Source organism: Triticum urartu, chromosome 2 (genome assembly GCF_003073215.2).
Source record: "Triticum urartu cultivar G1812 chromosome 2, Tu2.1, whole genome shotgun sequence".
Classification (NCBI taxonomy): Eukaryota; Viridiplantae; Streptophyta; class Magnoliopsida; order Poales; family Poaceae; genus Triticum; species Triticum urartu.
This window is the reverse complement of record NC_053023.1, coordinates 648,011,084-648,037,021: the sequence shown is the minus strand read 5'-3', so window position 1 is coordinate 648,037,021 and position 25,938 is coordinate 648,011,084.

Here is a 25,938-nt window from a genome sequence, read left to right as displayed (position 1 = left end):
ACTGAGCCATGATCTGGCTCTGCTCGTGAAGAAGTTCCAAAAGTTCTCAAGACGTGGTCGCCTTGGAAGATCATCAAGGAGCAATGATTCCTCATCCAGTGACTACAAGAAGAGGCTCTGTCACAAGTGCAAGAAACCTGGACATTTCATTCAAGATTGTCCTCAGTGGGAAAAGGAATCAAAGAAGAAGAAATACAAGGATTATAGTTCTGATGATGCAAAGAAAAAGAAGAAATCCACAAAATCCTCATCATCAAAATCCTCAAAGCCTTCATATCACAAGAAGAGCAGCTCCAAGAAGGCCAGGGCATTCATTGGCAAGGAAATGGACTCTGAGGCTGAATCTGAAGAAAATGAGGAAGAGGAGTCATCTGAGGAGTCCGAATCCGGAGTGGCGAGCCTTGCTCTCGCTACTGCATTCGTCAGCAAGTCTATCTTCAACATTGAGGAAAATGACCTCACCAACAAAGCTGATGAAGGGGATGATGACTATGCTCCCACCTATTGCTTCATGGCAAAGGGTGCCAAGGTACTCAAATATACCTCCTCTGAATCAAGTGAGAATGAATATGATGAAAACCTTAAGCCCAGCTATTCTAAACTTGCTAAGATTGCTATAAAACAACAAAGGGCTTTAGAAAAGGTTCAAAACATGCTAAATAAAAGTGATGATATGTTGGGTGAAGAAATGGATCGCACTGAAACTTTGACTGAAAATCTTCACAGACTTCAGTCCAAGCTTGACAAACTTCAAAGTCATCATAACACTCTCTTATCGGATCATGAGAAGTTTTCTTATGAATTTCTTCAAAGAAAGCAAGACCTTGAGAAGCTAAGAGTGAGTTATGAAGATCTTTAGAAGGAGCGCGATTCATTACTTGCTCAACAAATCAGCGCATCTCAGGAAGAATTTGTTCCTCCATGCTTGAAGTGCATTGAACGTGAATCTGCTAATTCTTCACCTGAATGTTCAAATGCTGCTAATGTTCCAAATTCTTCACATGCCTCTGCTATCACTAATTCCTCATCTGAGGACATTGCTAGTATGACTGACGATGCAGGGCTGAAGGAATTGTACACCACAGGCATGTACAAAAGCCTCAAAGGGCATCAGGCTCTTTGTGATGTGCTTAAAAAGAAAATCCTCAACAGGAACCCTAGGAAAGAGGGTATCGCCTTTGAGAGGAAACTCAATGCTGATGGTACATATTGGAAGCCTGAGCAGTACCCCAAAACTACATGGGTTGCTGCAAAGGGACCTCCAGTTGATCCATCTAACTTATCTGGATTTGCATGTGAAACACCTCATTCTGACGATGAGTCAATTGACTCCAACTATAAATTGTTCAAAAATCAGAATGGTGAAGTATTTGCTAGATATGTTGGCACTAACTGCAGGAACGGCTCCCCTGTGAAGAAAATCTGGGTTCCCAAAAGATGCCTTGAAAATATTCAGGGGAATGTCATCATGACGCCACCTGTGAAGAATAGGAACCCCAGATCAAATTCTTCATATGGACCAAATTCTTCACATGGATTTAAGTCCTCATACAGACCAAATTCCTCATATGGATCAAAGTACTCATATGAACATCATCGTGCTAACCCGTCTGTTTCACAGGGAAGATCTAAGGATTATGGATATGTGCATTATTCTTCAAATCATTATGTCCATAAGTCCTCGAAGAATTTCTCTGCTTACTCTTATGCTTACTCTAACCCCTCTTATGTGAAACGAAAGGGACTAGCTTCTATGCCATCCTTCTCGTATGGAGCTCGCAGAATGATGAACTCTTTGCCACCCCTTCAGATGTGGGTGGTGAAGAAAAAGAACTAATCTCTTCTGCAGGGTCAGGTCTCCACACGCACATAATCGTCTGAAGAATTTGCTGGAGACCTGAGCATGCCTGAAAGGACGCAGGCTAATCATGAAGAAATGAACTTTCATTTCTCACGTCCTCATATTGCTTTATCAGTTCTTTTACTTGATGAAATTGATCTGATGAATTGATGTCATATTCTTCACTGATGAAGTATATGAGTTTGTAAGCTGCACTAATTCATCTGCAGGATGATCAACCCAAAGCCACTGAGTGGGTCCTCGATAGTGGATGTACAAACCACATGACTGGTGACAAGAATCTATTGATGGATGCTCCATTATCACCATCGCATCTGAAGCATATCATCTTTGCTGACAAAGGCAAAAGTCAGGTATTGGGTCTAGGTAAGGTTGCGATTACAAAGGATCGACACATGGACAAAGTCATGCTTGTTGAGTCCTTAGGATACAACCTTATGTCTGTCTCAATGCTTTGTGATCTTGAGATGGTTGTTGTCTTCGGCAAGTACCGTTGTGTTGTGGTTATGGAAGCTGACAATTCCAAAGTCTTCAAAGGCTTTAGGAGAGGAGACCTGTATATTGTTGATTTCTCTATAGGACCACAACCAGTCGTGTGCTTAGTTGCAAAAGCTTCAGAAGGCTGGCTCTGGCATCGACGACTTGGTCATGCAGGCATGAGGAATTTGCACATGCTTGCGAAGAAGAAGCATGTCATTGGCATCGAGAATGTCAAATTCCTCAAGGATCACCTATGCGGAGCCTGTGAAGCTGGGAAGATGACCAAGGCCAAGCATCCAGCGAAGACTATCATGACCACCACTCGCCCATTTGAATTGCTTCACATGGATCTCTTTGGTCCTAATCATTATTCTGCTATCTCAAATGAAGCATCTCAATAGGGCTTCTTTATTGTTGATGATTATTCTCGTTACACATGGGTACACCTTGTTACTTACAAACATGAAGTGCAGGAAGTCTTCAAACGATTTTCCTCGAGGGCTTCAACCAACTTTGGTGTGAAGATCAAGCACATCAGAAGTGACAATGGCACTGAGTTCAAGAATTCTGGTCTCGATGACTATCTTGATGAACTTGGTATTACTCATGAGTTATCTGCTCCTTACACTCCTCAGCAGAACGGCATCGTGGAGCGCAAGAACAGGACTCTTGCTGAGATGGCTCGCACTATGCTTGATGAATACAAAACGCCTCGTCGTTTCTAGACTGAGGCAATTGATACTGCATGCCACATCATCAACAGAGTATATCTTCACAAATTCTTCAAAAAGACTGCCTATGAACTCCTCACTGATAAGAAACCCAATGTAAGTTATTTCAAAGTCTGCGGTGCTAAATGTTGGATTAGAGATCCTCATCACAACTCAAAATTTGCACCGAAAGCACATGAAGGTTTTATGCTTGGTTACGGAAAGGACTCGCACACCTACAGAGTCTTCAAAAACGTTCTTCACAAAGTTGTTGAAACTGTAGATGTGCGGTTCGATGAAACTAATGGCTCGCAAAGAGAGCACCTACCTACTGTGATAGATGAACCAGCACCTGAGGAAACTATCAAGTTCAAGGCTACTGAGGATGTCATTCCTACTGAAGAATCTGCTGAAGAATTCATTCCAGAACATGAAGAACATCGAGCTAATGCACCTGAAGAAAATGGTGCTGAAGAAAATGCTAATCAAATTCTTCAACGACAACCAGCTCATCCTCGCATTGCAAAAGAAGTGCAAGTTGAAAAGATCATCAATGACATCAAAGCGCCAGGTCCTCTCACATGCTCAAAAGCTTCACATTTGTCTAACTTTTGTGGGCAGTATGCTTTTGTCTCTATTACAGAGCCCACTAAGGTAGATGAAGCATTTCTGGAGCCTGAGTGGATTCAGGCCATGCAAGAAGAATTACATCAGTTCGAGCTCAACAATGTCTGGGAACTGGTCAAACGCCCAGATCCTCGCAAGCACAATATCATCGGCACAAAGTGGATCTACCGCAACAAGCAAGATGAAAATGGCCTTGTTGTGAGGAATAAGGCACGGCTTGTAGCTCAAGGCTACACACAGGTTGAAGGAATTGATTTCGATGAAACTTTTGCACCTGTTGCTAGACTTGAGGCTATTCGCATATTACTTGCTTATGCTAACCATCATGATATCACTCTATATCAAATGGATGTGAAAAGTGCATTCCTCGATGGTAAGCTTAAGGAAGAAGTATATGTTGCTCAACCCCTAGGTTTTGAAGATCCAAAGAATCCTGACAAAGTCTTCAGACTCAACAAGGCCCTCTATGGCCTCAAGCAGGCCCCACGGGCTTGGTATGATACTTTGAAGGAACTCTTCATGAAGAAAGGCTTCAAACCCGGTTCACTCGACCCTACTCTTTTCACGAAATCTTATGATGGTGAATTGTTTGTGTGCCAAGTATATGTTGATGATATTATCTTTGGCTGTACTGACCAACGTTATAGTGATGAATTTGCCTATATGATGAGTGAAGAATATCAAATGTCTAGTATGGGAGAATTGAAATTTTTCTTAGGTCTTCAAATTCGTCAACAACACAATGGCATATTCATATTTCAGGAGAAATACCTCAAGGATGTACTGAGGAAATTCGGCATGCAAGATTGCAAAGGTGTCAAAATTCCTATGCCCACAAATGGCCATCTGTGCACTGATGAAAATGGTATTGACTTCGATCATAAGGTATACCGCTCCATGATAGGTTCCTTATTATACTTATGTGCATCTAGGCCAGATATAAAGCTTAGTGTTTGCATGTGTGCCCGATTTCAAGCTGCACCGAAGGAATCACACCATAAGGCTGTGAAGCATATTCTTCGATATCTAGCTCACACACCAACACTTGGATTATGGTACCCCAAGGGCTCGACTTTTGATCTTGTTGGATATTCTGACTCTGACTATGCTGGTGATCGTGTGGATCGCAAGTCAACATCTGGTACATGTCACTTCCTCGGACGATCTTTGGTCTGTTGGTCCTCGAAGAAACAGAACTGCGTATCACTATCTACTGCTGAAGCTGAGTACATTGCCGCTGGTTCTTGCTGTGCCCAATTGCTATGGATGAAGCAAACTCTCAAGGACTACAGCGTCAACATGAAGAATGTACCTCTCTTCTGTGATAATGAGAGTGCCATCAAGATTGCTCACAACCCAGTTCAGCACTCGAAGACAAAGCACATTCAAATTCGTCATCATTTTCTTCATGATCATGTGTTGAAGGGAGAAATTTCTATTGAGCATGTGAAGACTGAAGAACAGCTAGCCGATATCTTCACAAAGCCCTTGGATGAGAAGAGATTTAGCAAGTTGCGGTGTGAGCTAAATATCATAGAATCTTTGAATGTTCTGTGAAAAGGACACTCATCCTAACACTTATGCGAAATTGATGACTTAGATGTGCAACACATGAAGAAACGTTTTACTTCAATCAATGAAGAATAACACTCTTAGTGTGAAGAAATTAATGAAGAATTTGATTCTCAGAACCCTACGATAATTGTATGCGGTGTCTGAAATCATCATTCTTATACGGTGGGTCACGCCACCACCAAAAGTTGAAATTCCTCAAATTATTCATATTCTTCAACTTTGCATAGTCTTCATTGGTTCCGTTGTTTTTCTTCATTGGCTATATATATATATATGAGCTTATGTCCTCTACAACATTCACTTATTGCTATTTCTTCAAGTTGGTTTTTCTGCTAAGTGAATGTGATCGGACCCTTCCCCTCTATGCTATACTCAACCCAATATGTTCACAAATTCTTCATGTGCGTTCTATTTGAAACTCGTTCAAAATCTTCACTGTGTCCTTGTCAGCTGAAGAAATTGCGAACGGAACTTTAAAACTAATCTTATCCAAATTTTTGGTTTTGCCGCTCAAATCGTTCCGCATCCCATGATAAATTTTTAATTCACCCACGATCTTACACGATCTCCACTACACAGTACGTGGGTGACACATGTCGTGCGAAGGAGAAGGGTCAGGGGCACGTTCGTACCAAATCTTCGAGCGAACAGTTTTTCACTACTACTATAAATACCCCCTCATCCCTTCCTCACTTCCTTTACTCCACTCAATCTCACTCTCCCACTCGATCTTCCCAAACCCTAGCGCTGCCGCTACTCCATCGTCGCCGGTGAGGAAGAGCTTCACTGCCTCGACCTCGTCGTCGTCGTACTCGCGCCGACCGTGGAAATCTTCACCTCCGCCACCGCCGTAGACGTCTTCCTCCGCCAAGTTAGGGTGTGGAAGATCTACACCGACGAACTCCACTGTTTCACCTCACTGTTCGTCGTGTTCTTCATTCAGGGTAATTAAAAGTTACTTTTACTGCCCTCTTTGATTCGAAGTTTCTCTAGAAAATCTTCAAAGGTGTTTTATTCTTCAAATCTTCACACACTAAACACCTCACATGTCATCTGTTCTTGATTCGTGTCTCTAAGCATCATTTTTCTTCAAGATTCCTCAATTGTGTGGATCTTCGATCTTTACAACTCTGGAACCTAAGACAAAGAACGCTTAGTGAAAATCTTCAAGTCTCATCTGGTCAAATTCCTCAAACTTGTTCTTTTTGAAAAACCTTCTGAGAACGCATATGACCTCTCCAAGTTCCTCGCAACTATACTCTGTTCATAGGTACACATGTCCGCTGCGGAATCACTAGGTTCTCATCAACTTAACTCATTTGCAGCGTTCCTCGAAGAAAAGTTGCATACTTCTTCAGAGAATTCAATTGTTCAAATTCCTCAACTGAAGAAAATGGCTGACGGGAAGAAGCCATAGAAGGGAGTAAAGAGGCCTGAGGTAAATACAGGGTTTGAAATCCCTGATGACATATATGCTGGGTACTGCACACCTACTGAGGAAACCAAGAATGAGTGCAAAGTGCGCATTCAGAAGATAGAGAGGAGATGGGCAAGAGAGGAGGGAGTACAGATATGTCACTCCTAAGTATATGAAGAAATTCGCACTCAATCCTCCATGCCCAAGACCTCCATTGGCACCTAGCCAAATCGCTGATCCCACCAGCCTCAAGCGCGGTGAGGACTATCCTAATGAACGGGCCAAGCGCCAAGCCAAGCTGGCCAAGCAAGCCAGAGAAGCAGTGACGAAATTCAATGAAGACTTTGCTGTGGCTGCTGCTGCCTCTCCTGAGGCCTCTGTCAAGCTGAGGAAATCCATGCCTAAGAAGCCTGCTCGTAAGCCAAGTGCTTCACCAACAGTGCCCTCACGGCCAAGTTCCTCAGCTGCGCCCTCACGGCCAGACTCTTCAAAGTCCTCACGACCAATCCCTCAAGATGCTCCTTCAAAACCCTCAGCACTTCCTCCAAAGTCCTCAGCTGTTCCGACAAAGTCCTCAGAACCTGCGCATCTGGCCTCGTCCCAAAGGACTACAGGCATCTCCATTGCCTCTGGTGTCTCAGCAAGCTCCTCAGCTGCACCAAATTCTTCATCTGGCCACACTCTGCTGAAGACCAAGGCCACTGCTGGACGAGGTCCATGCCCAAGTCCTCAAAAGAAGCAAGTCGCTTTCCAAGTGCCACCTGAAGAAGATGAAGCTGATGATGATGAACTTGCAGAAATCATCAGAGACAGACAAGTAAGGGCCGCTAGAGCCAAAGGCACACCTGTGCCACTGCTTTTGGATCCCAAGCTGATCCTCGACTACATTAATCTTTGGCACAAGGACCCAAATACTCCTATGCCTGACTTCAAGCTGACACCTGGTCACAATCACATGCTGACTCATTTCATCCAAGAGGAGAAATGGAAATATGATCAGGCCAGGCAGATCAAGAAGGCCCAGTATAGAAAGGAGAAATATCTGAAGAACAACGTTTTCACTATGACAACTGATGAACTTGTAAAAATCCAATCTGAAATCAAAACCCTCAGCGATGACTTCAAAGCCTACTATGCTGATTGGCAAGGAGCCAAAGTTAGATTTGTAAAGATAACTGAATAGTTCACTTCAAATGTTGCTGCCCCAACGCAACAGGAAATTACTCAGGCTGAAGCATCTGCTCAGCCGACTGAAGAACATGCCAGCACCGCTGATGACAATCAGGCTGCTGAAGAAAATGTGAGTTCCAGGGCTGATGACTGCATTCCAGCCACTAAAGAAATTGCCAGGGCGCCCACTAGTGGTGTGCCTGAAGAAACTGAAGAACTCAGGGCAACTGCATCAGTTGTGCCTAAAGAAAATCAACCAGATTCCTCAGCTGCTCCTGCAAAAACTTCAACTCCAATCCTTCCATCTGCATCAGATGTGAAGAAGACCAAGGCTGCAGAGCGTGCTGCAGTGAAGAAAAGGAAAGCATCAGCTGCTTCAGACTCTTCAGCTCCGAAGAAATTGAAGCCTATGACAAGTTCATTTGCACATCCGATTGATGATGTTCCCATCTCAACCAGGCCATCAAAGGACCTTGTTCCTTTTGATGAAGAATATGTGATCCCAGCGGATCTGATGAAGAAACTCCTTATGCTGCTTCGTCTGAACCGTTGGATGAAGAAATTGAAGTGGATGCGATCCCTTCAACACCTATCATCTCCTCGCCTATGCCTCAGTTCACAGCTGAAGAGGCTGGCGTTGAAGAAATGGAAGATGAAGATGTGGACATTGGCTGCTCCACACCCGTAATCAGTGATGAATTCTGGGAAAGTCAGCATCGAAACTCTCCAATGTTCACCCCTCTACAGCAAATTCCTCAGTCCCCCACACAAACTGTTCACATGGGCTCTGAAGAAACTCATCCCACTGCATCTGTCCATGAGGAAATTCCAGCCACTAGCACTGAAGAAACTGCTGCTGCTGAACAACCAACTATGCAGACTACCACTGAGGAAGAACCAGAAATTCCTCAGCCTGAAGAACCTGCGATTAAGATTCTTGAGGTCGTGATGCAACTCACTGACACTCCTCTACCAAAGCCAAAGGATCCATTCTCACGCAAGCAAAAGTTCAAGGCTGATGATTTCTTCGGTGAGCACGTATTCTTCAAAGATTACAACCCATATGACTCTGCTCACATTAGGAAGAGGCATTTCTGGACTGCTAGTCAAGCCAATTTCTATTCCTTAGTGCTGTTTAACAAGGAGAAGATTTTCTACCATGAGCATATTCCTCACATGGATATGTAATCTCTGCCGTGCTTCGCACCAGTCCTCAGTGTTCTTCACGATGCTGGACTGCTCAATTTTTGCTCTAACATCTGCGATTGGAATGAAGAACTGATTCTTCAATTCTATGCAACGCTGCACATCACCGGAAATGCTGAAGATGTGAATTCATGGGTGCTGGACTGGATGTCTGAAAACACTCACTACACTGCACCAGCCTCTGAGTTGCTTCGTGCTCTACCACCCAGTCCTCCCCTTGAAGAAGCTCGCTGCATCTACAGTGAACCTGAGCTCACACATCATTACATGCAAGTGCTGATGAAGCCTTTGAAACCAGGTCAGGCACCACGAACAAAATTCCTCGTGAAGGAATTGTTGTACGTGCCCAGAACTGTCTATCATATTCTTACGAGGACAATCAGTCCTATCAAAGGCCATGACTCATCTGATGAGGAAATTGTTGGCATCATGGCCAATGTTGCACTGTCTCCGTTTGAGCTGAAGCCTTATGCACCTTGGATCATGAGATTCCTCAGGACAAGGTCTTCACTCAACTACAAAGTTGATTTCCAGAATCATCTGAGCTACTTGCCCCCAATTGAAGTCCTCAAACAGACATATTCCTCAGTTGATGGAAAGGGCAAGGCACCAGCTGTAATTGATGAAGGCATTCGTCCATTGAATGGTCAGTTTCGCAAAGCTGCATCTTATTCCACCAATGATGACTCTGCCACACATGACTCTGCCAATGCTCCCAAGTCCACTCCTCAAGCCACTGCTCCGCGCGTGATGACAGACCGTGAACTTCTGCTTAGTCTTCGCCAGAAGGTGGATCAAAATCACAAATGGGTTAAGCGTCAGTTTGGTTCACTTCTTCACAACATGACTGCCACACACAATGCAGTGAAGAAAAACCACTACTACCTCCATCAAGTCTTCGGCCGCACCTGGGCAATCCTGTCACATCTGTATGGTGAAGAAGATCTGAAGAACATGGGTCTTAATGAAGATTTTGACTGGTCTGCACCTCCACTGAAGAAATTCAAGAAGGTCAAGGTTCCTTCTCTGGTAGCCAGCTCATATTCTTCATCGCGCGACACTGATGAACATGAAGATTTAGACGACATTGCGGCAGGCCCTACATCAACCAATGACCCCAACAACGCTGGTGCTCCTTCATCAACTTGATTATCTTCAGGGGCGTTAGTCCTCAGTTTCGATCCTTTTGGTCATTTGATGACAAAGGGGGAGAAATTTGAGTTAGTCTTCAAGCGGGTCTATTTTATCGCCCATATACAACATTTTTTTCTAAGTTACAACTCTCGTTCTTCTGAAACTTTATTGGATCGAGTTGTAATCTTAAACCCGATGGTGCTCTGATACTTTTGATGCACTGTGCTCTGACACTCTTGATGCACTATTCTGCATGCTTATTCCTCATTGATATTATTGCACGCATGCAGAATTTCATCAGGCACCATATTTCATCATGCATTTCAAATTCTTCATATTATATGTTAAATGTGTGTATGAATTACAAGATATAGGGGGAGATCTCCATGATTCAACTCTTCAAGTGTTCATTGCTTCAAAAGCAAATTCCTCACTATGCACATCTTCAGGGGGAGTTCTTCTATATCTTGCAATCAAATTCCTCAATATCAGTATTTACACTTCATATGTTTATCCCCGTTGGAAACTTAACCTATATTGTCATCAATCACCAAAAAGGGGGAGATTGTAAGTGCATCTAGTGCCCCTTAGTGATTTTGGTGTATTGAAGACTTATAGGTTAAGGGACTAATGCGTGTGTGAGTGTACACAGGTCTATAAGTCTATGAGTTTGATATTTACAGGAAAAGTCGACCCTTAAAAATGAATATCTTTGACTAAAGATTTTGGTATTTATGAAGACTTTCATGAAGACTTTGAAAGTGAAGAAATTGGTGTGTCCGTGAAGACTTGATATTCATGCGAGGAATATGAAGCTTGAAGACTTTCGTTTTCATAGTTTTGTTTTTCTCTTTCTTGAGTCATAGGAAACACCGTACTGTTAAAGGGGGTCGAGGAAATAGTAAGGAAAAATTTCCATGTGATGCTCAACTCAAAATCCTACATCTACCAATCCCTTCGAGTGAAGCCATTGGAAATCTCATACAGTTCAGTCAATTTCTTCAGTGACAGAGACGAAGTTCTTCTGGTCTCTGAGGAATTTGTCCTGACTGAGGAGTTAGGAATTCGCCAGTGTGGATTGCCTACACAGTGAGGAACATGATAGCCCTGAGGATTTTGGTACTCAAAATTCCGACCGTTGCTGTGCTATGCGCCAGCTGTTCCAAAATATCTATCCACCGAACGGTCATACCATTGAAGGGCATTTATGTCTTATCATGTCGGGCTGCTCCCTAGGCTATAAATAGCCGCCCCCTACAACCACTAGCTGTGAGAGGCTGCTCCGAGAGAAACCGACACTTGTCATTTGAGAGCAACCCATCCTCCGAGGACTTTGAGCGAAAATCATCAAGTGAGGAAAAACCAAAAACCCAAACACCTACAAACCCCAAGTGATTGAGCATCACTGAAGAGATTGATCCTGAGTGGATCCGACGCTTGTTACCTTTGAAGACTGTGCTTCTTCCAGACGGTTAGGCGTCATGGTCTAGAGCATCCAAGAGGAATTGTGGATCGCCGGGTGACCAAGTTTGTGAAGGTTTGGAAGTCGCCTGAAGACTTACCACAAGTGATTGGACGAGGTCTGTGTGACCTTAGTTCAAGGAGAATACGGTGAGGACTGGGTGTCTTGGACTAAGTGTCCTTGACTTGGTGTCCGGGACAGTGTGTCCTCGAGTATAAATACTCAGCCGCTCCAACCAGACGTACAACTAAGACAGCAGTTAGAACTGGTCTACCAAATCATTGTCTTCATCGAGCTTACTGGTTCTATTTCCTCAACTCTTTCATTTCCTCATAACTGTGTTGTATGTTTGTTCATATCTGTGTTAGAAGACCTTCACTGAAGACTTTCTCAATTTCCTCAGTTCTATTTCTTCAGTCTGTTTGTTTTCATCCTGTGTTATCCTGTGATTACGCTTCCTGTACTCTGTGCCTGTCTTCATTTCATCATGATGACTATGCTTGTATTCTGTTGTGTTTACTTTTGAGTACTTATTCCGCTGCTAGTAGTTCTTCGCTAAGGAATTTCCTCACCAGCAAATTCCTCGGTGAAGAATTTCATAAAAATCGCCTATTCACCCCCTCTAGTTGATATAACGCACTTTCAGAACATAATAGATCAGGAGTTCCGCCGCGAGAAGCCTCCATAGCCACCGAAAACCAATCTAGACCCGTTCTGGCACCCTGTCGGAGGGGGGAATCCCTCTCTAGTGGCCATCTTCATCATCCCGGCGCTCTCCATGACGAGGAGGGAGTAGATCACCCTCGAGGCTGAGGGTATGCACCAGTAGCTATGTGTTTGATCTCTCTCTCTCATGTTCTTGAGGTGGTACGATCTTGATGTATCGCGAGCTTTGCTATTATAGTTGGATCTTATGATGTTTCTCCCCCTCTACTCTCTTGTAATGGATTGATTTTTCCCTTTGAAGTTATCTTATCGGATTGAGTCTTTAAGGATTTGAGTACACTTGATGTATGTCTTGCATGTGCTTATCCATGGTGACAATGGGATATTCACGTGATCCACTTGATGTATGTTTTGGTGATCAACTTGCGGGTTCCGTGACCACGTGAACTTATGCATAGGGGTTGGCACACGTTTTCGTCTTGACTCTCCGGTAGAAACTTTGGGGCACTCTTTTAAGTTTTTTTGTGTTGGTTGAATAGACGAATTTGAGATTGTGTGATGCATATCGTATAATCATACCCACGGATACTTGGGGTGACATTGGAGTATCTAGGTGACATTAGGGTTTTGGTTGATTTGTGTATTAAGGTGTTATTCTAGTATGAACTCTAGTATAAATTGAACGGAAATAATAGCTTCATGTTATTTTACTACGGACTCTTGAATAGATTGATCAGAAAGGATAACTTTGAGGTGGTTTCGTACCCTACATTAATCTATTCATTTGTTCTCCGCTATTAGTGACTTTGGAGTGACTCTTTGTTGCATGTTGAGGGATAGTTATATGTTCCAATTATGTTATTATTGTTGAGAGAACTTGCACTAGTGAAAGTATGAACCCTAGGCCCTGTTTCCTAGAATTTCAATACCGTTTGTGCTCACTTTTACCACTTGCTACCTTGCTGTTTTTATATTTTTAGATTACAAAAACCATTATCTACTATCCATATTGCACTTGTATCACCATCTCTTCGCCGAATTAGTGCACCTATACAATTTACCATTGTATTGGGTGTGTTGGGGACACAAGAGACTCTTTGTTATTTCGTTGCAGGGTTGCTTGAGAGAGACCATCTTCATCCTACGCCTCCCACGGATTGATAAACCTTAGGTCACCCACTTGAGGGAAATTTGCTACTGTCCTACAAACCTCTGCACTTGGAGGCCCAACAATGTCTACAAGAAGAAGGTTGTGTAGTAGACATCAAGCTCTTTTCTGGCGCCGTTTCCGGGGAAGTTAGCACTTGAAGGTATATCTTTAGATCTTGCAATCGAATATTTTTGTTTCTTGTTTTATCACTTGTTTATTTTATAAAAAATGGAATTGAGTTTGCCTCATATGCTTCATCTTTTAAATATCTTTTGTGAGAATGATGGAAAGGAAAATGGTGCTCAAATGCTAGAAGAAGAAGTCTATAAAATGTTTGGCACTAAATCTATGAATAATGAGCATGATTGCAATGTTGTTAGTATGAACTCCTTGAATATCCATAGTGCTAATGATGATTGCACCAGTCATGATGAAAATGTCTCTTATAAGAATGTCAACTTTTATGGAGTGCATAGAGTTTGCAAGTACATACCAAATAGGGAAGATAGATTTTGCAAGAGGCATAAGTATTTAGAAACTAAATGGTTGCAAGAGAGGCTAGATGTTTGTACTGAAAATTTAAAATTTCTTCACCGTACTTGTGAACTTTGCAATGAACATGGTCATTTAAATCTCAAATGCAAATTGTTTCATGATTGTATCGTGTCCAAAAATTGTGACAATTTGATTTCCCTTACACATCATAATGAACTTAGTTTGATTTTCGGTTATGAAGAAATGAAACGTATAACTAAGCATATTCTAGAATATAACCTTGAGAAATTCCTCGATATTGATCTAGAAGAAATTCTTATGTATTGTGTGGTGAATTGCATTGAAAATCCTTATATTGTCAATTACATAAAGAAAAGAAAACAAATAGAGGATGAAGAGAATACTAATGAAAGGGAAGAGGCTTCCCAATATCCTCCTATTATTTCTTATGATGAATCAGGTAACGAGGAGGAGCCTTCTATTCAACCAATCTCATCAATAAGGAGCTCCAAAAAGAGGACTGAACCCACACATGATGTGAAGAATAAAAAAGAAAAGACGGAGAAGCAAAGGTAAAAATGTATCCCTCCCAAATGATGTTGCTCCTACTACTCATTGTGATGATGATAATTGTTATACTATTGGTGCTATCCATACTATTAATGATGAGAGTGATTATGCTTATGATATGAAAAGGCCCAAGCTTGGGGATGCTATGTCTAATGAGAATGACATGTTTGAGAATGTATTTGCTGCAATTAATGTTATTCCCAAGCTTTGGGATGCTATGTTTAATGAAGATGATATTTGTAGTCTCACAAGTTTTGATCTGCAAATTTATTATGATGATAGCATGCCTCCTACTTATGATGATTATATTGATGAAAGTGGGTTTGGAAGAGTGTCAACTTTAGGAAGTAATGATCCCACTATTTTGGAGTGTGTTGAATCTTATTGTGATAATTATGAAAGTGGATTTGGAGAGGTCATGACTTTATTTAGTAATGATTCCACTATCTTGGAAGAGTTTTCAATTGATTATGATGAGAACAAAATTGCTACTTATGATGATTATTGTGATGATACTTATGCTATAAAAAGTAGTGATGATTATATTTATAAAACTTGTCATGATTATGATTACCCTTTTTCTGAACATTACTCCTTTAATGTGGAAACAATTTGTAGTATTCGAGTTTCTTATGATACTCCCACTATTCCGAATAAGAAGAATTTTGCCTATGTGGAGAGCAATAAAATTTCTATGCTTGTGGATCATGAAAAGAATGCCTTATGTGATAGTTATATTGTTGAATTCATTCATGATGCTACTGAGAATTATTATTAGGGAGGAGTGTATGCTTGTAGGGATTGCAACAATATCAAGTTTCCTCTCTATGTGTTGAAAATCTAGAAGATTTGCTTGTTTTACCTTCCTATGCAAGTTGATTCTTGTTCCCATAAGTTCTTTGCTCACAAAATCCCTATGCATAGGAAGTGGGTTAGACTTAAATGTGCTAGTCATATTCTTCATGATGCTCTCTTTATATTTAAATTCTTATCATTTATGTGAGCATCATTGAAATCATCATGCCTAGCTAGGGGCGTTAAACGATAGCGCTTGTTGGGAGGAAACCCAAATTTATTTATGTTCCTTGATTTTTGCTCCTATTTAGTAATAAATAATTTATCTAGCCTATTTTAAGATGTGGTTTTATGTTTTAATTAGTGTTTGTGCCAAGTAGAACCTTCGGGGAGACTTGGGGAAAGTCTTTGTGATCATGCTGTAAAAAACAGAAACTTTAGCGCTCACGAGATTTGCTGCCATTTATTATTGGAGAGTGATATTTAGTTAATTATTTTTGAATATAATTAATAGATAAATTACTAACGTCCAGCAATTTATTTTAGAATTTTTGGGGTTCCAGAAGTATACGTTTGATCCAGATTACTACAGACTGTTCTGTTTCTGACAGATTCTGTTTTCTATGTGTTGTTTGCTTATTTTGATGAATCTATGAGTAGTATCGGAGGGTATGAACCATAGATGAGTTGGAAGACAGTATATATTACACCAATATGAATTTAGAATGAGTTCACAACAGTACCTAAGTGGTGATTTATTTTCTTATACTAATGGAGCTTATGAGTTTTCTGTTAAGTTTTGTGTTGTGAAGTTTTCAAGTTTTGGGTAAAGATTCGATTGACTATGGAATAAGGAGTGGCAAGAGCCTAAGCTTGGGGATTCCCAAGGAACCCCAAGGTAAAATTCAAGGACAACCAAAAGCCTAAGCTTGGGGATGCCCCGGATGGCATCCCCTCTTTCGTCTTCGTTCATCGGTAACTTTACTTGGAGCTATATTTTTATTCGCCACATGATATGTGTTTTGCTTGGAGCGTCATTTTATTTTATTTTGTTTTGCTTGCTGTTTGAATAAAATACCAAGATCTTAAATTCTTAAATGTTAGAGAGTCTTCACATAGTTGCATAATTATTCGACTACTCATTGATCTTCACTTATATCTTTTGGAGTAGTTTATCTTTTGCTCTAGTGTTTCACTCATATCCTTTTAGAGCGTGGCGGTGGTTTTATTTTGAAGAAATAGATGAAATCTCGTGCTTCACTTATATTATCTTGAGAGTCCTAAACAGCATGGTAATTTGCTTTCGTTATGAAACTAGTCCTAATATGATGGGCATCCAAGAGGGATATAATAAAAACTTTCATATAGGGTGCAGTGAATACTATGAGAAGTTTGATACTTGATGATTGTTTTGAGATATGAAGATGGTGATATTAGAGTCATGCTAGTTGAGTAGTTGTGGATTTGAGAGATACTTGTGTTGAAGTTTGTGATTCCCGTAGCATGCACGTATGGTGAACCGTTATGTGATGAAGTCGGAGCATGATTTATTTATTGATTGTCTTCCTTATGAGTGGCGGTCGGGGACGAGCGATGGTCTTTTCCTACCAATCTATCCCCCTAGAAGCATGCGCATAGTACTTTGTTTCGATAACTAATAGATTTTTGCAATAAGTATGTGAGCTCTTTATGACCAATGTTGAGTCCATGGATTATACGCACTCTCACCCTTCCACCATTGCTAGCCTCTCTAGTACCGCGCAACTTTCGCCGGTACCATAAACCCACCATATATCTTCCTCAAAACAGCCACCATACCTACCTATTCTGGCATTTCCATAGCCATTCTGAGATATATTGCCATGCAACTTTCCACCATTCCATTTATTATGACACGCTCCATCATTGTCATATTGCTTTGCATGATCATGTAGTTGACATCGTATTTGTGGCAAAGCCACCGTTCGTAATTCTTTCATACATGTCACTCATGAGTCATTGCACATCCTGGTACACCGCCGGAGGCATTCATATAGAGTCATATTTTGTTCTAAGTATCAAGTTGTAATTCTTGAGTTGTAAGTAAATAAAAGTGTGATGATCATCATTATTAGAGCATTGTCCCATCTGAGGAAAGGATGATGGATACTATGATTCCCCCACAAGTTGGGATGAGAATCTGGACGAAAAATAAAAATAAAGAGAAAAAACCCATAAAAAAGGAGAAGGCCCAAAAAACAACAACAAAAAAATGAGAGAAAAAGAGAGAAGGGGCAATGGTACTATCCTTTTACCACACTTGTGCTTCAAAATAGCACCATGATCATCATGATAGAGAGTCTCCTATGTTGTCACTTTCATATACTAGTGGGAATCCTTCATTATAGAACTTGGCTTGTATATTCCAATGATGGGATTCCTCAAAATGCCCTAGGTCTTCATGAGCAAGCGAGTTGGATGCACACCCACTTAGTTTCTTTTTGAGCTTTCATACACTTATAGCTCTAGTGCATCCGTTGCATGGCAATCCCTACTCACTCACATTGATATCTATTGACGAGCATCTCCATAGCCCGTTGATATGCCTAGTTGATGTGAGACTATCTTCTCCTTTTTGTCTTCTCCACAACCACCATTCTATTCCACCTATAGTGCTATGTCCATGGCTCACGCTCATGTATTGCATGAAAGTTGAAAAAGTTTGAGAACATCAAAAGTATGAAACAATTGCTTGGCTTGTCATCGGGGTTGTGCATGATTTAAATATTTTGTGTGATGAAGATAGAGTATAGCAAGACTATATGATTCTGTAGGGATAGCTTTCTTTGGCCATGTTATTTTGAGAAGACATGACTGCTTAGTTAGTATGCTTGAAGTATTATTATTTTTATGTCAATATTAAACTTTTGTCTTGAATCTTATGGATCTGAATATTCTTGCCAGAATAAAGAGAATTACATGGATAAATATGTTAGGTAGCATTCCACATCAAAAATATTGTTTTTATCATTTACCTACTCGAGGACGAGCAGGAATTAAGCTTGGGGATGCTTGATACGTCTCCAACGTATCTATAATTTTTTATTGTTCCATGCTATTATATTATCAACCTTGGATGTTTTATAAGCATTTATATACCTTTTATATTAGTTTTGGGACTAACCTATTAACCGGAGGCCCAGCCCAAAACGCTATTTTATTACCCATTTCAGTGTTTCGAAGAAAATGAATATCAAATGGAGTCCAAACGGAATGAAACCTTTGGGAGAGTTATTTTTGGAACGGAAGCAACCCATGAGACTTGGAGTAGACATCAGGAAAGCTTCGAGGTGGCCACCAGGCAGGGAGGCGCGCCTGCCCCCCTGGACGCGCCCCCACCCTCGTGGGCCCCTCGTGGCTCCCCTGAATGACTTCTTTCGCCTATATATATGTCCATATACCCTAAAAACATCGAGGAACAGAATAGATCGGGAGTTCCGCTGCCAGAAGCCTCCGTAGCCACCGAAAACCAATCTAGACCCGTTCTGGCACCCTGCCGGAGGGGGGAATCCCTCTCCGGTGGCCATCTTCATCATCCCGGCACTCTCCATGACGAGGAGGGAGTAGTTCACCCTCGGGGCTGAGGGTATGTACCAGTAGCTATGTGTTTGATCTCTCTCTCGTGTTCTTGAGGTGGTATGATCTTGATGTATCACGAGCTTTGCTATTATAGTTGGATCTTATGATGTTTCTCCCCCTCTACTCTCTTGTAATGGATTGATTTTTCCCTTTGAAGTTATCTTATCGGATCGAGTCTTTAAGGATTTGAGAACACTTGATGTATGTCTTGCATGTGCTTATCTATGGTGACACTGGGATATTCACGTGATCCACTTGATGTATGTTTTGGTGATGAACTTGCGGGTTCCGTGACCTCGTGAACTTATGCATAGGGGTTGGCACACGTTTTCGTCTTGACTCTCCGGTAGAAACTTTGGGGCACTCTTTGAAGTTCTTTATGTTGGTTGAATAGATGAATCTGAGATTGTGTGATGCATATCGTATAATCATACCCACGGATACTTGAGGTGACATTGGAGTATCTAGGTGACATTAGGGTTTTGGTTGATTTGTGTCTTAAGGTGTTATTCTAGTACGAACTCTAGGATAGATTGAACGGAAAGAATTGCTTCATGTTATTTTACTACAGACTCTTGAATAGATCGATCAGAAAGGATAACTTTGAGGTGGTTTCGTACCCTACAATATCTCTTCATTTGTTCTCCACTATTAGTGACTTTGGAGTGACTCTTTGTTGCATGTTGAGGGATAGTTATATGATCCAATTATGTTATTATTGTTGAGAGAACTTACACTAGTGAAATTACGAGAGTGAGATCTGATAGATATGATAAAGATAATATTTTTGGTATTTTTGTGATAAAGATGCAAAGTAAAATAAAGGCAAAGGAAATAGCAAAGGAAATAACTAAGTAATAGGAGATCAATATGATAAAGATAGACCCGGGGGCCATAGGTTTCACTAGTGGCTTCTCTCGAGAGCATAAGTATTCTACGGTGGGTGAACAAATTACTGTTGAGCAATTGACAGAATTGAGCATAGTTATGAGAATATCTAGGTATGATAATGTATATAGGCATCACGTCCGAGACAAGTACACCGACTCCTGCCTGCATCTACTACTATTACTCCACTCATCGACCGCTATCCAGCATGCATCTAGAGTATTAAGTTAAAAACAGAGTAACGCCTTAAGCAAGATGACATGATGTAGAGGGATAGACTCATGCAATATGATGAAAACCCCATCTTGTTATCCTCGATGGCAACAATGCAATACGTGCCTTCTGCCCCTACTGTCACTGGGAAAGGACACCGCAAGATTGAACCCAAAGCTAAGCACTTCTCCCATTGCAAGAAAGATCAATCTTGTAGGCCAAACCAAACTGATAATTCGAAGAGACTTGCAAAGATAACCAATCATACATAAAAGAATTCAGAGAAGATTCAAATATTATTCATAGATAGACTTGATCATAAACCCACAATTCATCGGTCTCAACAAACAAACCGCAAAAAGAAGATTACATCAAATAGTTCTCCACAATAGAGGGAGAACGTTGTATTGAGATCCAAAAAGAGAGAAGAAGCCATCTAGCTACTAACTATGGACCCATAGGTCTGAGGTAAACTACTCACACTTCATCGGAGAGGCTATGGTGGTGATGTAGAAGCCCTCCGTGATTGATGCCCCCTCCGGCGGAGCTCCGAAACAGGCCCCAAGATGGGATCTCGTGGATACAGAAAGTTACGGCGGTGGAATTAGGGTCTGCCTCCGTATCTCATCGTTTGGGGTACGTAGGTATATATAGGAGGAAGGAGTACGTCGGTGGAGCAACAGGGGGCCCACGAGAGTGGAGGGCGCGCTTGGGGGGGGTAGGCGTGCCCCCTACCTCATGGCCTCCTGTTTCTTTTCTTGACATAGGGTCCAAGTCTCCCGGATCATAATCTTCCTAAAAATCATGTTCCCGAAGGTTTCATTCCGTTTGGACTCCGTTTGATATTCCTTTTTCTTCGAAACCCTAAAACAGGCAAAAAACAACAAATCTGGGCTGGGCCTCCGGTTAATAGGTTAGTCCAAAAAATAATATAAAAGTGGATAATAAAGCCCAATAATGTCCAAAACAGTAGATAATATCGCATGGAGCAATCAAAAATTATAGATACGTTGGAGACGTATCAAGCATCCCCAAGCTTAATTCCTGCTCGTCCTCGAGTAGGTAAATGAATTTTAATGTAATTCTTCTTAATTGTGGTATGAATATTCAGATCCGAAAGATTCAAGACAAAAGTTCATATTGACATAAAAATAATACTTCAAGCATACTAACAAAGCAATTATGTCTTCTCAAAATAACATGGCCAAAGGAAGTTATCCCTACAAAATCATATAGTCTGGCTATGCTCTATCTTCACCACACAAAATATTTAAATCATGCACAACCCCGATGACAAGCCAAGCAATTGTTTCATACTTTTGACATTCTCAAAACTTTTTCAATCTTCATGCAATACATGAGCATGAGCCATGGACATAGCACTATAGGTGGAATAGAGTGGTGGTTGTGGAGAAGACAAAAAGGGAGAAGATAGTCTCACATCAACTAGGCGTATCAACGGGCTATGGAGATGCCCATCAATAGATATCAATGTGAGTGAGTAGGGATTGCCATGCAACGAATGCACTAGAGCTATAAGTATATGAAAGTTCAAAAGGAAACTAAGTGGGTGTGCATCCAACTTGCTTGCTCATGAAGACCTAGGGCATTTTGAGGAAGCCCATCATTGGAATATACAAGCCAAGTTCTATAATGAAAAATTCCCACTAGTATATGAAAGTGATAACATGAGAGACTCTCTACTATGAAGATCATGGTGCTACTTTGAAGCACAAGTGTGGTAAAAGGATAGTAGCATTGCCCCTTCTCTCTTTTTCTCTCATTTTTTATTTGGGCCTTTTCTCTTCTTCTTTTTGTGGCCTCTTTTCTTTTTTTCTTTTTCTTTTTTTAATTTTTCGTCCGGAGTCTCATCCCGACTTGTGGGGGAATCATAGTCTCCCTCATCCTTTCTTCACTGGGACAATGCTCTAATAATGATGATCATCACACTTTTATTTTTCTTACAACTCAACAATTACAACTCGATACTTAGAACAAAATATGACTCTATATGAATGCCTGCGGTGGTGTACTGGGATATGCAATGAATCAAGAGTGACACGTATGAAAGAATTATGAATGGTGGCTTTGCCACAAATACGATGTCAACTACATGATCATGCTAAGCAATATGACAATGATGGAGTGTGTCATAATATATGGAACGGTGGAAAGTTGCATGGCAATATATCTCGAAATGGCTATGGAAATGCCATAATAGGTAGGTATGGTGGCTGTTTTCAGGAAGGTATGTGGTGGGTGTATGATACTGGCGAAAGGTGCGCGGTATTAGAGAAACTAGCAAAGGTGGAAGGGTGATAGTGTGTATAATCCATGGACTCAACATTAGTCATAAAGAACTCATATACTTATTGCAAAAATCTACAAGTTATCAAAGCAAAGTATTACGCGCATGATCCTAGGGCGATAGATTGGTAGGAAAAGACCATCGCTCATCCCCGACCGCCACTCATAAGGAAGACAATCAATAAATAAATCATGCTCCGACTTCATCACATAACGGTTCACCATACGTGCATGCTACGGGAATCACAAACTTTAACACAAGTATTCTTCAAATTCACAACTACTCAACTAGCACAACTTTAATATCACCATCTTCATATCTCAAAAAAATTATCAAGCATCAAACTTCTCATAGTATTCAACACACTCATAAGAAAGTTTTATTATTAATCTTGTATACCAAGCATATTAGGATTTTAAGCAAATTACCATGATATTTAAGACTCTAAAAATAATCTAAGTGTATCATGAGAGATCAATAGTTTCTATAAAACAAATCCACCACCGTTCTCTAAAAGATATAAGTGAAGTACTAGAGTAAAATTATATAACTCAAAAGATATAAGCGAAGCACATAGAGTATTCTAACAAATTCCAAATCATTTATGGCTCTCTCAAAAGGTGTGTACAGAAAGGATTATTGTGGTAAACTAACAAGCAAAGACTCAAATCATACAAGATGCTCCAAGCAAAACACATATCATGTGGCGAATAAAAATATAGTTCCAAGTAAAGTTACCGATAGAAGTAGACGAAAGAGGGGATGCCTTCTGGGGCATCCCCAAGCTTTGGATTTTAGGTGCCCTTAGATTATCTTGGGGGTTCCATGGGAATCCCCAAGCTTAGGCTCTTGCCACTCCTTGTTCAATAATCCATCAAATCTTTACCCAAAACTTGAAAACTTCACAACACAAAACTTAAAGTAGAAAATCTCGTGAGCTCCGTTAGCGAAAGAAAATAAAAGACCACTTCAAGGTACTGTAATGAACTCATTATTTATTTATATTGGTGTTACACCTACTGTATTCCAACTTCTCTATGGTTTATAAACTATTTTACTAGCCATAGATTCATCAAAATAAGCAAACAACACACGAAAAACAGAATCTGTCAAAAACAGAACAGTCTGTAGTAATCTGTAGCTAGTGCAAGATATGGAACCCCAAAAATTCTAAAATAAATTTATGAACGTGAGGACTTTATCTATTAATCATCTTCAAAAATAATTAACTAAATATAACTTTCCAAATAAAAATGGCAGTAGTTCTCGTGAGCGCTAAAGTTTCTGTTTTTTACAGCAAGTTCAACAAGATTTTCCCCAAGTCTTCCCAACGGTTCTACTTGGCACAAACACTAATTAAACACAAAAACACAACCAAAACAGAGGCTATATAAATTATTTATTACTAAACAGGAGAAAAAATAAAGAAATAAAAATAAAATTTGGTTGCCTCCCAACAAGCGCTATTGTTTAACGCCCCTAGCTAGGCATAACAAGCAAGAATAGATCTAGGTATTGCCATCTTTGGTAGGCAATCCATAAGTGGCTCTCATAATAGATTCATAAGGTAATTTATTTTTCTTTCTAGGAAAGTGTTCCTTGCCTTTATTTAATGGAAATTGGAATCTAATATTTCCTTCCTTCATATCAATAATTGCACCAATCGTTCCAAGGAAAGGTCTACCAAGAATAATAGGACATGAAGGATTGCAATCTATGTCAAGAACAATAAAATCTATGGGCACATAATTCCTATCTGCAACAATAAGAACATCATTAATTGTTCCCATAGGTTTCTTAATAGTGGAATCCGCAAGGTGCAAGTTTAGAGAGCAATCATCAAAATCACGGAAACCTAACAAATCACACAAAGTCTTTGGAATCGTGGAAACACTAGCACCCAAATCACATAAAGCATAGCATTCATGATCTTTAGTTTTAATTTTAATAGTTGGTTCCCACTCATCATAAAGTTTTCTAAGGATGGAAACTTCCAACTCAAGTTTTTCTTCATAAGATTGCATCAAGGCATCAACGATATGTTTAGTAAACGCTTTATTTTGACTATAAGCATGAGGAGAATTTATCACGGATTTCAACAAGGAAATACAATCAATCAAAGAGCAATTTTCATAATTAAATTCCTTGAAATCCAAAATAGTGGGTTTAGCAACATCTAGGGTTTTAATTTCTTCAATCCCACTTTTATCAAATTTAGCATTAAGATCTAAAAACTCCGATTTTTGGAACACCTTCTAGGTAAAGGTGGATCATATTCAGTCCCATCACAAGATTCATATTGCAAAACAAAGGTTTAATAGGGGACACATCAATAACTTTTAGATCTTCATCTTTATTTTCATAGGAACTAGAAGAACACGCTCTTATAAAGGCATCTTTCTTAGCACGCATCCTAGCGGTTCTTTCTTTGCACTCATCAATGGAAATTCTCATGGATTTGAGAGACTCATTGATATAATTCTTAGGTGGAATAGATCTAAGTTTCAAAGAATCAACATCAAGAGCAATTCTATCAACGTTCCTAGCCAAATCATCAATCTTAAGCAATTTTTCTTTAATCAAAGCATTGAAATTCTTTTGCGAAGTAAAAAATTCTTTAATATTATATTCAAAATCAGAGGGCATCTTATTATAATTTCCATAAGAATTGTTGTAGGAATTACCATAATTATTAGAGGGATTACTAGGATAAGGCCTAGGATTAAAATTTCCTCTATACGCGCGGTTACCAAAATTGTTCCTACCAACAAAATTCACGTCCATAGATTCATTATTATTCTCAATCAAAGTAGACAAGGGCATATCATTAGGATCAGAAGAAACACTCTTATTAGCAAATAATTTCATAATTTCATCCATCTTTCCACTCAAAACATTAATTTCTTCTATCGCATGCACCTTTTTATTAGTAGATCTTTCAGCATGCCATTGAGAATAATTAACCATAATATTATTTAGGAGTTTAGTAGCTTCTCCTAAAGTGATTTCCATAAAAGCCTCCCATGGCCGAATCTAAAAGATTTCTAGAAGCAAGATTCAATCCGGCATAAAAATTTTGTATAATCATCCACAAATTTAAACCATGAGTAGGGCAATTACGTATCATTAATTTCATTCTCTCCCAAGATTGTGCAACATGTTCATGATCAAGTTGCTTAAAGTTCATAATATCGTTTCTAAGAGAGATGATCTTAGTGGGAGGAAAATACTTAGAGATAAAAGCATCTTTGCACTTATTCCATGAATCAATACTATTTTTAGGCAAAGACGAAAACCAAGCTTTAGCACGATCTCTAAGAGAAAAAGGAAATAGCTTCAATTTAACAATATCATTATCCACATCTTTCTTCTTTTGCATGTCACACAAATCAACGAAGCTATTTAGATGGGTAGCGGCATCTTCACTAGGAAGGCCGGAAAACGGATCTTTCATGACAAGATTCAGCAAAGCGGTATTAATTTCACAATATTCAGCATCAGTAAGAGGAGCAATCGGAGTGCTAATAAAATCATTATTGTTGGTATTGGTGAAGTCACACAATTTAGTATTATCTTGAGCCATCGTGACAAGC